At 47.7% G+C, this 17,285-nt stretch overlaps 1 pseudogene; it reads right to left on the bottom strand.

The window, feature by feature from the left end:
* Positions 1-1,435: 1,435 nt before the first annotated feature.
* On the bottom strand, positions 1,436-1,883 carry LOC121497693 (annotated as a pseudogene).
* Between the last annotated feature and the right edge of the window lie 15,402 nt (positions 1,884-17,285).

Below are 17,285 nucleotides of genomic sequence, written 5' to 3'. Positions count from 1 at the left end.
ACACACTAGAATCAGCAGAGGCCAGGAATGGAGTAGGAAAAAGACAAAGAAATATGGCCTAAACACAAAAAGCCCTTCCCTGTGATCTGCTGACTGTAGCCAGCACCAGGGCTGGATCACACAATGGGAATGAGGTCCAAGGCATTTGGAAAAGGAGTGGGGCGAGGGTGGGGAAGGGTCTACACTGGGGTGTGGGTTTAGTACTGGGTAAATTGCTCTTAGTATTTATATACGAAATTAGTTGGCTCTATCTCTTAGAAATGTACGCGAAAAAGAAAGGAAGATTTGATCATTACTTTCTGAATCTGTTGCTCTGCAATACTGATATCATCAGAAATGAGGACAATTCACTCAGGTTCAAATTTCAGTAGCAGGAAATAGTATCAAAACATCGTCATCACTGGCCCGCAGTACAAAACCTCTCCCGGACCCGATCCTCCCTCCTTGTCCCACCCCTACCACCCCTGGGCAGCTACCACTTCACTGCTGCACGGTCTCCCACAAGTACCGCACGAGTGTCACACAGCCCTTCCTAACGCTGGCTGAGACAGGCAGGCATGAAACAGGCCAAAGACTCTGTGCTGCAAATCTGTCCCCTCTTGTTTTTATACCACAGACTTCTTAAAGGATCTGGTTTTTCGAATGGAATGGCAAATAGCCTTTTAGAAAAAAAAATCCTCAAAAAGAAGGGGGATTAATTCTGACTCCAAACCAGTCATCTTCTTAACGTGGAGCAATCCATAGATTCATAAAGTCAATGTAACAGAGGTGAGGGTGGCCCTGGGGGCAGGGCCTGGGAAGCAGGAGTCCTCCGGGCCTGTGTCCAGCAGGGCTGGAGACGCTGGTGGCTGGTCAGTACAGCATGTGCTCAGAGGGCCGGTGGGCGGTCTGCCCTCTGCAGAAAAAGCTGCCAAGTTGAGGTGTTTTGTTTTAAACATTGCTGGTGGGGACAGGGAATCCCTGAAGGGAACTGGCTTAAAAAAATGTGGAAATGGGGAAGGAGAATGTGAGCTGTTGTCCAAGAGATTCTCCGTAAAAATAAAATTAAAAAAAAGAAAAAGGGATCCCTGGGTGGTGCAGCAGTTTGGCGCCTGCCTTTGGCCCAGGGCATGATCCTGGGGACCCGGGATCCAATCCCACGTCCCGCTCCCGGTGCATGGGGCCTGCTTCTCCCTCTGCCTGTGTCTCTGCCTCTCTCTCTCTCTCTCTCTCTCTCAATCTCTGTGTGTGTGTGTGTGTGTGTGTGTGTGTGTGTGTGTGTGTGACTATCATAAATAAAAAAAAGAAAAAATAAAAAAAAGAAAAGAAAAAAAGAAAAAAGGGGAAAGGAAAAATAGTCTCTTAAATGTTTGCGAGGGCTCTAGGGATGAACTGAAAGGCAGATGAGACGATGGAGGAGATGCACAGTTGGTGCTGCTGAGTAGCCCCACGGAGCTTAGCTGGTCTCCACCCTGAGCTTCTTCCTGCATTGGGGCTCTTCGGGCTCCCAGCCTCCACCAACGAAGGAGATGGTGCTGCCATTGGCATGGGGGCTGCTGTCTGAGGAGGGGCAGTTGGCCTGCCCCTCTGCCTCACCTTCTCCAGGGCCCGGGCTTGCTGCTCCAGAGGCGCCGTCTGCTGCTTGAGGTCATCAATGTCTTGCTGGTGTGTGTGGTTTTTCCTTCGCATACACTGCATGCGCTCGGTGGCCTTGTCTAGGATTCAGGCCGGGATGCCTCCTTTGCTTGGGGTGCTGGGACCGAGGCCGGCACACTGTGAAGGCTGCCTTTGTGGTCCCTAGGCTTTCATTCTGGTGCATTCTGGTGAGCCCGTTCGTCAGCTGTGGGTTGAAAGCTCAGCTCCACTGCTCTCCCCCTGGGTGTCCTGTCACCCTTATCGTTCATTCCCTATGGCTTCCTCCCGAGAAGCAGAGAAGTGGAGTGGCCACTGCAGCAGCAGCTAGGGGTGGGGTTGGGGTGGGGAGGGAGTGGAAAGTCCAACAACAAGCCCAGTCACCCTAAACACACACACACACACACACACACACACACACACACACACCATGGGTAAGAGCCACCTCCTCACTCCAGTCAACAAATACTTATTAAGTACCTACTGTAGGCAGGCACTGGGCCCACTCTGGCTCTCCTCTTTGAGTTTCCTGGTCACTGCTCAATGGACCCAAGACAAAATCTCTCATCCTTCGAAAGGCCTGAGCTGCTCTCTGGGGTCCTGTGGTGGCCAGGAAGCCTTTGGCCAGTTAGCCAGAGAGAGCAGGAGACTAAGGCTTCCATTCCCTCTGACCCTTCTCTCTCTCCTCAAAATCTGGAAACCCCTGACATGGACATTTCTTGCTCTGGGGCAGTTCTCTGCTCCTAAGAACCAAGAAGGCTGATGACCAGGAGATAGTGCTCGAAACTAGCTGGGGGCTCTCAGGGTGACATGAGGTGAGGAGTGTGCTGCCAAATGTTTCTTATTCTTTCTCCTCAAACTGACAAGATCTTCATTAGGCTTCAACCAGAGAGGAAAACTAAGAATAAACCAACTGCCAATTGCTCTGGGGGCTCGAGAAGCCCAAAGGTGTCACAGCCATCACCTGGCCTGAGGATAACTCTCTAAAGTTGTTGCCAGAGCAGGACACTTTTGAGAATGATAAGGAGTTCTGTTAATACGCGCACCGGAACAACAGCCGTAAACTCGGGACTGTCTTGGATCAGCTGAGAGGCATGGTCGCTCTCTCTAGAATGGAGTCTCTCAGAAACGATCTGCAATGAAGAAATTTTGTTCCCCCTCTGCCTCCTCAGAATGTGACTCAGAACTCATGCTAACCAAGAGAAATCCTTCCTAGACAGGCCTGCTTCCCTTTTGCCAGAGCATAACGGCAGGAGAACATCCCCAAATGCTGCTGGGTTGGGCCATTTTAGAAAGCCACCCTGACGGGCATCTGGGTGGCTCAGCGATTGAACATCTGCCTTCAGCTCAGGGCATGATCCCGGGGTCCTGGGATCGAGTCCCACATCGGGCTCCCTGCAGGGAGCCAGCTTCTCCCTCTGTCCGTGTTTCTCTCTCTCTGTGTGTCTCTCATGAATAAATAAATAAAATCTTTAAAAGAAAAAAGAAAGAAAGCCACCCTGAGGGACCTCAAAGGCAATGAAGGATACTGAAAAGATGCCTGCAGGGCTCCTGTGCGGAAACTGCATCAAAGCTGGAATCTTAGGGAATCTTTGAAGATACGCTGGCCAGAGGGAGGAAGTTCTTGTCACTGGGTTGGGAACATAGGCCTCCACTCCACACTGACACTTTCCTAGAAGGTCAAACTGTTTGGGCTTTGTAGATGTTCGGCTGAGATATGATTTAGGGGAAGTGCCAGGCTTTGGGATTCAACTTCCTAGGCTCCCATCTCTTGTCTCCACGCTGTGATGCAGTTATTGGCCGTATTGTTAGAAGAGGATATTTGAAGATGAGAAGGCCCTTATGACAGTGCAGTGACTCAGGCCTCATTGTCTGTGCCTCTGTTCTGGACGGCTTGGGACGGGATGGCATTTGGGATGTGAGCGGGCCTCGGAGGGGCCCAGCCTGTGGGCGGGAACGGAGCCCTCTCAGGCTCCCAGGCAGAGGAGGTGGGGATGGCCTCTAGAATCTGGATTTACCCGCGGGGCTGGGATGGGGCCCATCTGGCGTGTCTCAGCTCCCTTCTGTGTGCGAGTGTCGGCAGACCACATGGGTGTGTGCGCTTCATGAGTGAAAACCTTCCAGATGTGCTCAGCTGTCCACATAGCCAGCAAGTGTCCTGTCTTCTGTGAGTACTGCACACGTGCGATTCAGCGTGCTGCTCCCGGCGCGAGAGGGTAGCGCTGCCCACCGATCCTCTAGGCTCAGGGATGGCACCACGGAAAGATTTGACCTGCGTTTTTTGTTTCTAAAAACTAAAAAAGAAAACTCAGGGAGACCAAGAGAATAGACTTGATAATTGATTCTTACAACTAAAGATAGCTATGCTAATAATAGTGCTAATGGTAATAATTGCTAGGCACAGTAGCAAACATTTACTGAACGTGCTTAAATGCAGGGTTTTAATGAAACCTCACGGCAACCCTCTGAGGTTGGTATCATTATCCCGTGGTTCAGATGGGGAATCAGGCAGAGAGAGGCTATGTCGCTGGCCTGATGGAAGTGGCACCGGTTAGACCACAGCCTCCATGGCACACAGAAAAATGAGGGCAATGGCAGTGGGTCACGTGGGAGGGTCCTGGGCTCCCACCATCAAACCTCACAACTTCCCCTCTGCTTCTCCCTAGCCTTCCCCCTTTCTGACTAGTGAGAAAGGAAGAGGCAGCTCTGCCTGTGTAGGGCTTACCTGTCCAAGAGACTGTCCTCCCGCCGCTGTCTTCAGCCTCTCCCTCCCCAAAGGTCCTTCCCATCACAAGGAAATATGCACAAGTCTCTCATGAAAAAGAACCAGAAACTAAATCCTCTTCTTAGAGCCCACTCCCCTCCACCTCCTCTTTTTTCTTCTCTTACCACCAAGCTTCTAGAAGACTTCGTCTGGGTTCTCTGTGTCCACTTCCTTTCTTTTTCCTCCTCAACCTGCTGTAATCTGCATTCCCCCATCCCCTATCGCCTCTCCGCCAATAACCTTACACCAACCCAGTGTCCATCTCTGTCCCTACGTCTTGCCTTCTTTAAGACTCCATCCCTGTTGACCACTCCTTCCTTGTTGAAGTGCTCGCTCCCTGTAGCTTCCCCCCTACCTCCTTCTATTCATTTCTTCCTGTTCCTCTAGCTGCCCCTCTGTTGGCTTTATAGGCTCTAGGCTTTCTGCCCATCTGCGAGATGGTTAATTTGATTTGTCAACTTGACTGGGCCATGGGATGCCCAGATATTAGGTTAAGCATCATTCTGAGCATTACTGAGGGACTTTGAGGATGAGATTAACATGCGAATCAGAGGGTTGAATAAAGTGCATTGCCGTCTCAGTGTGGTAGTCCTCATCCAATCCATCAAAGGCCTAAATAGACAAAGAGGCTGAGAGAGGGAGAATTTGGTCTCTCTGCCTGTCTTAGAGATGGGTCATTGGTCTTCTTCTGCCTTTGGACTCAGACTCAGACGGGAAACTATACTGTCCGCTCTCCACCTTGTCCACTGTAGATCCGGGTACCTCTCAGCCTCCACAATCACACATGAGCCGATGTCTTATAACCAACCTATCTATCTCTATCTACATCTCTATCTACCCATTGCTACCATGATATATAGAATCTCTTATTGGTCCCTCTCTCTGGAGCACTGTGACCGAAGGGCTGGAGCCCCTGAACACTTCACTCCTTGCCCGCATAACATTACATCTGTAATAATAGAATTGGTTTCACATTATCATAGCCTTATAAGCTCTTTAAGGACACTGACTGCGTTATTCATCTACCTAATCCATATTAAGTGCTCAGAAATGTTTGTTGAATGAATGAACAAGCTATAAACTTGGATGCACAAAGAACTAACCACAATGTGTATAAGCATGGGTGAGGCTCATTTAAAGTTCATGTGATCCTCATGTTGACAGTGGGGATCACAGTCTAGGGTAAGTAATTGTTATACACCTTAAATCTAATTTAGAGCCAAAAACCCCCCAAATGCACTACTTCAGTCAGGTCTTATGTACTTTGGTCTTCATGGTCAGGAGTTCATAACAGTTCAGTAAATGATCTTTGGGAAACAAAAGAGTAAATGTATATTATCTTTCTGATTCCTCAGACACGATTTCAAGATCTCACCTCTACCCAAGGCCCTGGATTCCCTTTCACTATGTCACTTTCTCTCTCCACCTCTCCTCTTGCTGTCAATCATATTTCCAGGGTGGAGTTACTAGAGAAGAGAAAGTCTACATTCCTCTTTTCTATAGTTAGAAATTATTTGGCAGGTTAACAGCTAGCCCTAGGCTTTATTCTCTGTCTTGAATTCATAGATGAAGTACCTAAACTCCTCAGGCTGACATAGAACAACAAGAACCTGTTTTGGCTTTTGTTTTGGATGAGCCAAGACCAGTGTGCCAGGACCTGTACAAACAGGGTGGTGTAAATGTTAGAAGGCATGTCTGGGCCTGAGGGCTGTGGGTGGTGACAGCAGGAGAGAGTTTTGACAGAAGCCTATAAAACAGAAAAGGGCAGAAAAACAGGTTGTGAGGGTTCATAGGCCAATTAAGTAGAACATTCCATCGGGTTCCTTCTGTGTTTTTCCCAGCACACAGAACTAGTTTCTTCTCCACAGGTCATGTGTCACACCTGGGACCCAAGGTGGGGCATGAAATGACAGATAGGAGGTTCCAGCACTTGCTTCCAGGATGGTCAGCCTGTGGTATAATCTTAGATGGGGCTGCGACAACTCCTTCTTTGAATAGATGTTAGGAGCACTACCTCCAACATCCATCAGCTTCCTAAATATAGTGTGTGAAGTTATGCTCCTCTCCCCCAACATGTTTATGACACATCATTAAGGGCACTGCCTACAGTTAAATGTTCATATTGAAAGTGGCTGGTGCATACTGATGTTGATCAGACTGACTCAACTCCCTGGAGTTTGTATAAAGCTGAAATTCTTCCTTAATTTTGAAAGGAACTCTCAGGATAAAGGCAAAAATGCCGGGATGCCTGGGTGGCTCAGTGGTTGAGCATCTGCATTTGGCTCAGGTTGTGATCCCAGGGTCCTGGGATTGGGTCCTGCATCGGGCTTCCCGCAGGGAGCCTGCTTCTCTCTCTGCCTATGCCTCTGTTTTCATTCTGTTCTTTTTCCTGCTTTCCAGAGAAGCTATGGAGAAGAGGCTCTTGCTTGCCGAGAGGGACACTTCTGGCAGTCCCGGAAAGCCCAAACACCTGTCAAATGCCTTTGTCCTTAGAGATCCCTATTAGGCACCTGTGATCCCTCCCTGTTTGCTTCCACGCACAGGGATCGTGCCCCAGGCTGTGGGGGTGCTGGTCAGCATGCCTGGGTCTTGTTCATGTTTGCACTCCAGGGCTGGACCCCAACATGGTACATGCTCAGTGCAGACAGAGCCTCCCTCCTTCCTCACATCCCACGTGTCCTGCTGGCCCTTGCCCCCATGTCCCAGTGTCCTGATTTCCTACTCCAGCCGCGTACCTGGCCTTCTCCAGCACCCTGCACTCTGGCTGTTGGGGCAAATTACCACAAACGGGAGGCTTTAAAACCACAAAAAAGTGTATTCTCTCCCAGGTCTGGAAGCTAGAAGTCTGAATCAAGATGTTGGTGGGGCCATGCTCCCTCTGAAGGCTCTAGAGGAGAATCTGGTTTTTGTCTCTTCTAGTTCCTGGAAACTCCAGGTGTCCCTTGGCTTGGGGTCAGGTATCTCCAAACTCCACCACCCCGGTCACATGGCCTCCTCTTCTGTGAACTCCTGTTGGCCTGTCTCTTAAGGACACATGATGACATTTACTGTTCACCAGGTACTCCAGAGTAATCTCCTCCTCTCAGAATCCTTAACCGTAATCACTTCTGCAAAGATCTTCTTCCAGCTAGGTCATGTTTACAATTTCCAGGGATCAGGACTTGCTATCTTCGGGGGCCATTATTCAGCCACCCCAGCATTTTAAGAATGAGGGGGGAGGGATCAGAAGTGCAAGTGGGGGTATTGAGGTGGGCGGCAGCAGGGATTCTACCATGTTGGAGGAGGAAGAGTTGGGGTGCTGGGATCCAGGCAAGTGCAGAAAAGGAATCAGAGGTGAAGAGTGGGGGCAGGTGGTAGGAAGGTGCTCACAGGGAGATTAGAGAAGGTGAGAAATAACTTTTGCGAGAATTCAAAAAGTGGTTGGTGACCCAGAGAAGAACTGCCAGCAGCGCTTGAGATTGTTTGGGGCTGTGGGCCATAGATTTGTAGTGGCACCAAACTCTTGCCTGGAGAACATTCTCTGATAGTTTAAGCAGCCTCTGTGTGTGTGTGTGTGTGTGTCTGTGTGTGTGTGTGTGTGTGTGTGTGAGAGAGAGAGAGAGAGAGAGAGAGAGAATTAGGAGAATATGGCACAGAGAGCCCACCATGTCTTTCTTTGGCTGGGGAGGTTTGCAAGGATGGGGAGCATGGCGTTGGCAGTACTGGTGTAAGTCTGGCTCACCCAGGAAGGAAGGGTCACTGGGAAGAGCACAGAAAGACTGGCTAGCTTGATGCTGTCAAAGAGCAAGTGTGGTGCCTTTTGCTGGAAGAAGTGTTTAAAGCTTCCAAAAATTGCTAACTAAGCAGAGTTCAAAGTTTGGAATGATGCAGGTACAAGCTCCTAGGTATATGGAGAGAAGCCAGTGGCTGAGATGCAGGGGAGCAGGGGAGGGAGGGAGCTCTGGGACCAGCCTGCTGGATGCACCAGCTGGGGGTGGATGAGACTTGCCCAGTCACAGCGGGACTTAGAGGGGAGGAACAATGGGCTCAGGGGCCAGGAAGTAAATGTAGCTTTCCTTGATGAGATTGAGGATGTAGGGGACTTTACAATGAAAGGAGAGTTCTAGCTATGCCTGGGTGGCTCAGTGGTTTAGCATCTGCCTTCGGTTCAGGGCGTGATCCCAGGGTCCTGGGATCGAGTCCCACATTGGGCTTCCTGCATGGAGCCTGCTTCTCCCTCTGTCTGTGTCTCTGCCTCTCCCTCTGTGTTTCTCATGAATAAATAAATAAAATCCTTAAAAAAAAAAAAAACAAGAAAGAAAGGACAGTTCAGAGGCACGATAAATAGATAAATACACAGGCTTGAGATGAGTAGGAGCTAGGGGAGCTTAGGTCAGGGGACATAAGCCCAGGCACTATGGGTAGGGTCAAGTGAGATCTAGGGGGCCGGGTGGGACTGATCCACCTCAAGGCTGCAAACAGGACTCTGGTCTCTTCAAAGCAGAGCTGTGCCGAGGCCCCGGGTGGTGTGAGGAGTTAGCACCCCATAGCTTCTGTTACATCTTAGTTGACTCTTCTGTGTTCAAGAGAAGAAGCTAAAGTTACCATGAGTTGGTGAAAGGCAGTTTCAGAACAAAGGAATTTCTTCCTTTGTTGGTCTGCTCACTCATTAGTCGGCCCCCATGGCTGGTTTCCTTGCATAGGGCAGTCATTTATTTGCCAAGGCAAAGGCCTCGGCATGAGAAGCCTGTCAGTCTGGGGACCTGATGCAAGCTCTTGCAATCAAGGTGAGGAGTCAAGCTAAAGGGCTGCCCATGGCCGTTTGGGGTCCGCCCACAGGGGATGGAGCACCCTCCTGGCTGGACAGACCCAGCTCTGTGGGCTCTGCGCCCCTGCAGCAAACCCCCTCCCCTGAGTGGAGAAGTGAGGCTCTGAGTAACTCTAGGTGGAGAGCTGCAGACAAGGCAAGACTTAGGACCTTGTAGTAAGGGGTGGCCACGGGTCAAGCAGAAAGTGACTTTTGACTCGAATAATTTAAGATCTGTGTGGCCACAGAAATACATACAAAGCAGGAAACCAGCGACTTCTTAAAGCACATGTTTTTAACTATTATCGTTTATTTATTTATTTTTTTTGGCTGAGAGTTGCTTTAAATCTTCTCAATTGTTGGCTTTTTAATATTTTTGCAATGTTCTCTCTCCTAAATTAACAGGATGGGGAATTGACGGTGCAGTTTGGACTTATCTACAGCATGTTTTGTCACATTTAACTTCTGCTCCGAAGTTAATGAATTTCAGGCAAATTTTTCACCACCTGCACATAGTGAATACTTGGATGACATTTTTATAGGCACCAAAAATACTTTAAATTATAATGTTAGCAAATGATAAAATAAGAGCACTCTAGTCATCAAAATCACTCACAGGATTTGCAGTGTTTATGATCAGCCTGGCTCAGGAGATACCAAACCCAAACCCAGTTTGCAGCTAAAATGGTGCCACTGTTGTGACACTGTACATTATAAAAAATGTATATTGGATCTTTGTCCCTGTCCCTGGCACAGAGCTCCTAACAGAATACAATAAATGAATATAATTTTTCCTCTCAGGTTCTTGGCACAGAGTTTCTTAGGCCCTTGGAATTTCCCGAAAGATAGGAGCAAGAGGAGCTTCTTTTGTTATTTATAACCAAGCCCCTCACAACCACACCTGGGTTTCTGTTCCTGTCAAGACTCCAGGAGGAGGGGGGCTGGTTGCAAAGAACCAACTATGAATGATTAAAGGGTTGGAAATTTCAGCCTCACCCTTCGATTTCTGGAGAGAGAAGAGAGGCTGGAGATTGACTTCAATCACCAGTGGCTGCAATGCGATCTGTGTAATGAAGCCTTCACAAAGACTAACTGAACAGGTTGGAGAGCTTCCAGGTAGGTGACAGGGGAGTGGTGCCGGGAGGGTGGCACACCTGGAGAGCATGTGGAAGCTCGGCGCCCACTCCCACACACCTTGCCTGATGCATCTCTTCCATCTGGCCACTCCCAAGCTGAATCCTTTATAATAAATTAGTAATAGCAATTAAACTGTTTGTCTGGGTTCTGTGAGCTGTTCTAACAAATGAGTGAACCTGAGGGGGCCGCAGGGGGTTGTCATGGGAGCTTTTGATTTGCAGCCAAGTTGGACAGAAGTTGTGGAATCTGGGGACACCTTACTTGTGGTGGGTGGCTGAAGTTGGGAGGCAGTCTTGTAGGATCGAGCCCTCAGCCTGTGGGGTCTGGGCTCACTGGGCAGTTAGAGCCAGAATTGAGTTAGATTGTAAGACACCCGGTCAGTATCCTCTAAGAATTGGAAAATTACTTGGTGTGGAAAAACACATACATTTAGTGTCCGAGTGTTAGGAGTACAGAAACAGAGGTTTTTCTTTTAACCAAAGTTAACAGCAGAAACAGGGCTTATCATGTCCCTGCCCTGCCAGCTTTGAAGTCCAGTGACTCTTGATGAATTCTTAAAATTTGGAAACATTTGAATCACTTCAAATTTTGCCAACAAAGTGAGTCTTTTTTTTTTTTTAAAGATTTTACTTATTTATTTGAGAAAGAGAGAGAGAGAAGCAGAGGGAGAAGCAGACTCTCCACTGAGCAGGGAGCCAGACTTGGGGTTCAATCCCAGGATCCCAGGATGCTGAGATTATGTCCTGAGCTGAAGGAGATGCTTAACGAACTGAGCCATCCAGGCCCCCCCCAACAAGGTGAGTATTTATTAATATGTTACATGGTACCCTTTCAATTTTGCATAATCTTAATTAGCATGAAATCTATTCAATCATTCAACAAATCTTTTTGGAATATCTTCTTTGGACCAGACTTTCTTCTAGGTGTCAGAGATTCAGCAGTAAACAAAACAAAGTCCCCACCCCTGAGGACTTCTTAGTCTAATGGGGAGATTGATAATACACAAATAAGAGACATATGATATGATGTCAGGAAAGGTAAGTTCTTTGGACAAAAATAAAGCAGAAATGTGTGAAGGTGGTCAAAAGGCACAAACTTTTAGTTATAAAATAGAGAAGTCGTGGGGAATGTTCAGCCTGGTGACTATAGTTCTCAAAACATTGGATATTGGAAAGTTGCTAAGAGAGTAGATCTTAAATTTTCTCATCACAAGAAAAAGAATTTGTAACTATGTCTGGTGACGGATGTTAACCAGACTTTCTGCTCTGACCATTTTGCAATATATACGGGTATCACATCATTATGTGTACACCTGAAACTAACACAGTGTTATATGTCAGTCATATCTCAATAAAAGAATGCTCCAAAATCAAGCAAGCAAACAAGCAAGCAAGCAGAGGAAGGGATAAGGAAAGATGGAGGAAGAGATGCCACTCCAGACAGAAAGCTGGAGGGAGTTCTGTGGATACCCGCAGAGGGCAGAGGGAACAGCAAGGAGTGGAGGTGTCCTTGGTGACTATTTAACTCATAAAGGACTTAGTCTGGCATTGACATAGAAGGTGAGTTAAACCCACTAGTTATGGCATCAGACTCAAGTTCAAAACCCACCTCTACCACCTATTAACTCTGTGTCTTCGGGCAAGTGAATTAATCTGAGTTTGCTCATCTGTTGAATTGGGATAATGGTATCCTTGGCTCTTGGGATTGTGATTTAAATAAAACGTGATCCTGAGCAGAAAACCTGTATCTCTGACCCTAACACATAGGGTGTGCTCCAAACTCGATGGCTGTCACTATTATTAGCATAATTACCAGGAATAATAAGCCCTTTGAAAGCAACATTTGTATAGTTAGTCCTGTCAACGCAGGGGGTTGGGCAAAACACAGAGGCTGTCCCTACGGGAGGAGGAACAGGAACGTGTCTGTGGGTAGCCCTGCCCCTGGACTGTCCTGCCCCGCGGAGCTGAGCTCAGTTCGGCACAATGTAAGGGGGACAATGAGTGGGAACAGGACCCGACTTTGGAGCATCTGCTCGTCACTCTGCACCTGTGGGCTCCTCAGCAGCCGGGTCTCTGGCTGCCGCTCGCCGCTTGTGTGCACGGCCCGGCGGCCCACGCAGCGCTCTGGGAAGAAGGCTCTGGATTCGCCGCCACGTGTGCTGTTTGCATCGATGATGGGACCTTCCTCTTAGCCTCTGGATGCCCAAACCTTCGGCCCATCCGGCCCAAGGTGACCGCAGTCGGATGGCAGAACTGGGAGGAGCACCCTCAAGTGCAAAGTAGGAAATGGAGTTTGGCAAAAGGAAGCACCTGGGTTTTTTTATAAATCTAAAAGAACGCATCCTCCTCTTACACCTGTCAGTGGCGGACCAACTTTATTATAATCACCTGTCATCTTTCCTATCTTTCCCAGAAAGATGGGAGCTCCTTGAGGGCCTGGGAGGGGGGGTTCTTTTGTCCCCAGAACCTCGTACCTAATAGATACACAATAATGAATGAATGAATGAATGAATGAATGGCTCAAATGTAAAGAAAAGAAGATAATTCACAGTAATAAGTAGCCTTAATATAACTGTTTATGTGTAAACTTGTGTGACTATAATACAATTTTTATTTCTTGACCTAAGTCTTAATATCATATCATAAAGTTTTTCCCCACTATAAAAACTCTCAGAGCATCTTTTTTTAAACCATTGCACAATATGGAAACATGGGGCTTGCCACGTGGGACTGTTAGCCATCCTTCACTGTTGAGAGGCTCCCATCTGCCCCCACCCCAAGACTCTTCAGACCTGCCGGGCTCTCCCTGGTTCTCCCCAGCCCATCCTGGTGGATCTCAGGCTGTCTCACCATCCAGAAGTTCTGTGGTGACCGACAGGATGCTCCCCAGTGACCTGACAAGAGGCAGACAGTCTGTGAATTCTGGGAATTGAAAGGCAGAGTTGCACAGATGGTGAAGGAAGGCCCACCCTCATTTCTCCATGGCAGGCCTTTTCTGGGCAGTCTTGCTGGGCAGGTGGCCTCAACCAAGAGGGGGATTCTCACTCAATTCCCACTTAGCCCCCTTGACCTGATTCCTATGGGAATCTGCCTCGCCGCACCCAGTGCCTCCTCACCTGTGTTTTCCCAGGGCCAGCCTTGGCCAGTGCTGGGTGTCCTGACAGAGATTGAGTCTAGGGGGGCTCTCTATTGGATCCCCACTGCTTGACATTATGCGTGGACATGCTGTCTGCTCTCCTTCTCTGTGGCTCTCCACCACGTGTCTACCTCCTACACCGTCTCTGATTCTCTCATTATGCCAGTGCTACCCTTTCTCCTTCATGCCCAGTCCCTCTCTCTGTCCCTTGCTGTTGGGACTGCTATGGGGTTTCTGAAAACCAATTCATCTGAGCTGCACTTTTCTTTTTAAGATTTTATTTTTAAATAATCTCTACACCTAATGTGGTGCCCGAACTCACTACCTTGAGATCAAGAGTCGCAAACTCCACCAACTGAGCCTGCTGCATTTCTTTCCCTCCATCCTCAATGAGCGGGCTGAGTGTTGAACTGGCCTACTTAGAATGACAACATGGAAGCAGTTTATGAGAGGAGCTAGTTCTGAAAACTGAGACAGCAGAGGGACAGCATCTAATGGAAATGCGCATCTAGACGTGCACAGCCTGGCACCCTCTTCCACTCTGAGAGCAGCTGGTGTTGTTCTCTGAGATAGAAAGTGCCCCAAGAAGAGAGTCCCTGAGCGCAGCCACATCTGTGTGCTTGGCAACTAGAAGGCGGGCGTGTGGGTGGGCCATGTGGTTCTGGGCCATGGGTTCCCACGTGTGCCCTCCGTATGAGTAAGCCAGTGTTTCCGAAGTGCTATAGTCTGTTCTGGGTACGTGGTTTTTATCTGGAGCCATTTAGATTCTGTCTTGACTCCCTACATCATTGAGTTGGTAAATTGAAGGCTGAAATCAAATATGACTTTAAAAGAATTCTTAGAGTGATATAAAAGAATGTGATCCAGACACCACTAATGCAGCCTTTAATACATTTTCTGTGTGTCCTATCGATATGAAGACTATTTTTCAAGCTCCTATCAACTCCCTGGAAATATGCCTACGTATGTTAAGAAAAGTACATAAGTATAAACGCACATATCCTCAAACATGTACCAGCTTCCAGAAGGAGACGCAGCCCCTCCTCTTGCTGTTTCTCCTCCTTTTCCTCCTCCTCCTCCTCTTCTTGTGCTCTTTTCAATTTTTTTTTAAAAGGATTTTATTTATTTATTCATGAGAGACACACAGAGAGAGGCAGAGATACAGGCAGAGGGGGAAACAGGCTCCTTGTGGGGAGCCCGAGGCAGAGCTCAATCCCAGGATCCCAGGATCGTGACCCGAGCCAAAGGTAGACGCTCAACCACCGAGCCACCAAGGTGCCCCTATTTTCTATTTTATAAAGTTTTTTTTTTTCAGTAAGGTCTGTGCTAGACATGGGGCTTCAACTCATGACCCCAAGATCAAGAATTTCATGCTCTATGGAGCATGTCAGTGGCTCAGTGGGTTAAGCATTCAACTCTAGATTTTTGTCTCGGGTCATGATCTCAGGGTCCTGGGATCAAGCCTTACATTGGGCTCCATGCTCAGCGGGTAGTCAGCTTGAGGATTCTCTCTCCTTCCCCCTCTGCCCCTCACCTGCCAGTGTTTTCTCTCTCTCTCTCAAAACAAACAAACAAACAAACAAACAAACAAACCCACCCAAAAAACAAGAAACAAAAAAAGAATCTCATGCTCTACCAACTGAGCCAGCCAGGTGCCCCTATTTTTTAAAGTTTTTTTAATGTCTATTTTTTCTAGTTGATGAAATTTGGTATTCAGGAGTATTATATGTGCTTATGAAATAAAGTAGACGAAAATCAATAAATACCCTAGTGCAGAGAGACACAGTGGTGTTCAGTAGAACGCCTACCTCTGTGGAAACAGTCGTTTTCACTTAACAGTTACTTCTGCTATTAACTCTTGTGATTTCGTTCCAAAGCAATTGATAGATTAGGGAACAATTGGAACATAACATGCATTCTGCGTTTGCCTATGAACACTGAACTACACTCAACTGAGCTGGGTATGAAAAAACAAAACGCATGCACACATGCATGCACACCCTCACACACACCTCATCTATGAGCTACTTCAGTTCACTGCATGCATTATCCCAAAAGGTTGTGCTTTGCTATGTTCTTGCACATGTGAGCTGCTCTATATTGAAACAAACAAACATTCATCCAACATCCCAAACATGTCTAAGCTCACTGGCTCCAAACCCCAAAGAGTATGTGGGATGAGGAAAGCATTATTTATATACGAAGCTCTTAATGGAAATTGCTAAGTCCTGCAGAAGTGACTCCATCTAATGGCAGTAATGCCTGGTTTCGTGGTTTCAAGCATTGCTACAATTTCCGAAGTGCTGAGTGCAGATGAGAAAAATTAGAAAGTTGAAAACAAATTTCCAGCAGTGATACAGAATTGCAAAAGAAGTCTATAATGTTGGATTAGATTTTCAATTTTCATGAAACAGGTATTTATAATAAACACATGCCACAAAGGATCTATATCTCAAAGGCAGAAAAACCTGCCTCAGGATTTAAGGTCCTAAGAGATTGCTTACACTCTGATACTTGGTGCCAAGGGAAAACTAGGACAATGAACCCCACCCACCAACATGGGTGCTACCACCTTCTGTTCAATTTCAGATAATGCTCTTTCCACCGTTCAGGATCACACACATGAGCCCCACCCCTCCCCAGCCCCCTCCACAAGCACCCCTCAGGTCATTTTCAAGGAAATGTGCCATATTTGCTCTAATATTTTTGTATTTATTAACCACTTCACATGTTCAAACTGCTCCTGTTTTTATTCGGGTCCTATCTTCTTTCTTGGAACAGGTCACTGATGACATTTAAAGCTGTTCCGCAACCACATTTACTCTTGTTAGTCCTGTGCTGTTTACTGAGTGATTTTGAGTCGTCTGATGATTTTTAGGAACATATACGTCACACGAAAGCACAACGGACTGTATTTGGAAGTGGTTTGTCAGCTGCATTACTTAATTAGACTTAGTGATCTTGCCACATGGCCGTGAGTGACTCATGGGGGGGTGGGGAGGGGGAGTCGGAGCCAGTGTTAGTATTCTGAGGACTTCACATTTATTTACTTTTTATTATATGGTTATCTAAACATACACAAAGGTACCTCTTTTCTAAATGTTGAAAAATATCGATCTGGAGCTTTTACTATAAAAGGTCCTGGAACTGGCAGAGTTAGAAAAAGACACCAGAGCAAGCACTACCAAAGCAGCACAGCTAGGGATGTGGGATGTACCCCCTATGACACCTACCAAAGATAGAGAAAACCTGAGAGTGGTCTGTGATCTGGGCAGACTCTCCATAAGCACAGCGGGGTCAGAACTGTGAGCTCAAAGTGTGGGCTGGTGGGGACGGTGTTCTGGAAACACGGGGGTGGGGGTTGCAGGGGTGTGGGGGGAGCAGAGGGAGGTGGGGATTCTAAGCTAGAGAAACAACACATTTGAAGTCCGGGGTGCGAGAAGGAGGTGACCAGGTACCACATCTGTACAAGACCAGTGATTCCTCTGGGCTCCCGCCACCCAGTGTTTGGCTCAGTGGATGATGCCCTCATGGCTTCAAGGTCTCAGTCAATAAGCAGTTTGGAACCATACAGCTGCTCTCCTTGGTCTATGCAGCCAGAGGGAATGCATCAGCATTTGTGAGAACGGCCCAAGGAAAGGCCACCCAATCCATCCCTGAAGGGAGCAGAGGGAGCATCACTCACCTCATGGTCCTCCTTGCTTCACTAGATACCCAATTTTAAGAATAAGAGAGACCGTGTGCAAGGCAGGAAGGGCAGAAGGTGGGTGGGAGTGGGGTGGGATGTTGATGACCGACCTCCCTGCCTAGGCTTATCCCACAGTAGTGACTGGAGGGGCCAGGAAGGGATCC

This window comes from Vulpes lagopus, chromosome 8 (assembly GCF_018345385.1).
Source record: "Vulpes lagopus strain Blue_001 chromosome 8, ASM1834538v1, whole genome shotgun sequence".
Taxonomy (NCBI): Eukaryota; Metazoa; Chordata; class Mammalia; order Carnivora; family Canidae; genus Vulpes; species Vulpes lagopus.
Note: the sequence above shows the minus strand (reverse complement) of the source record. Positions and strands in the feature narration are given on the sequence as shown.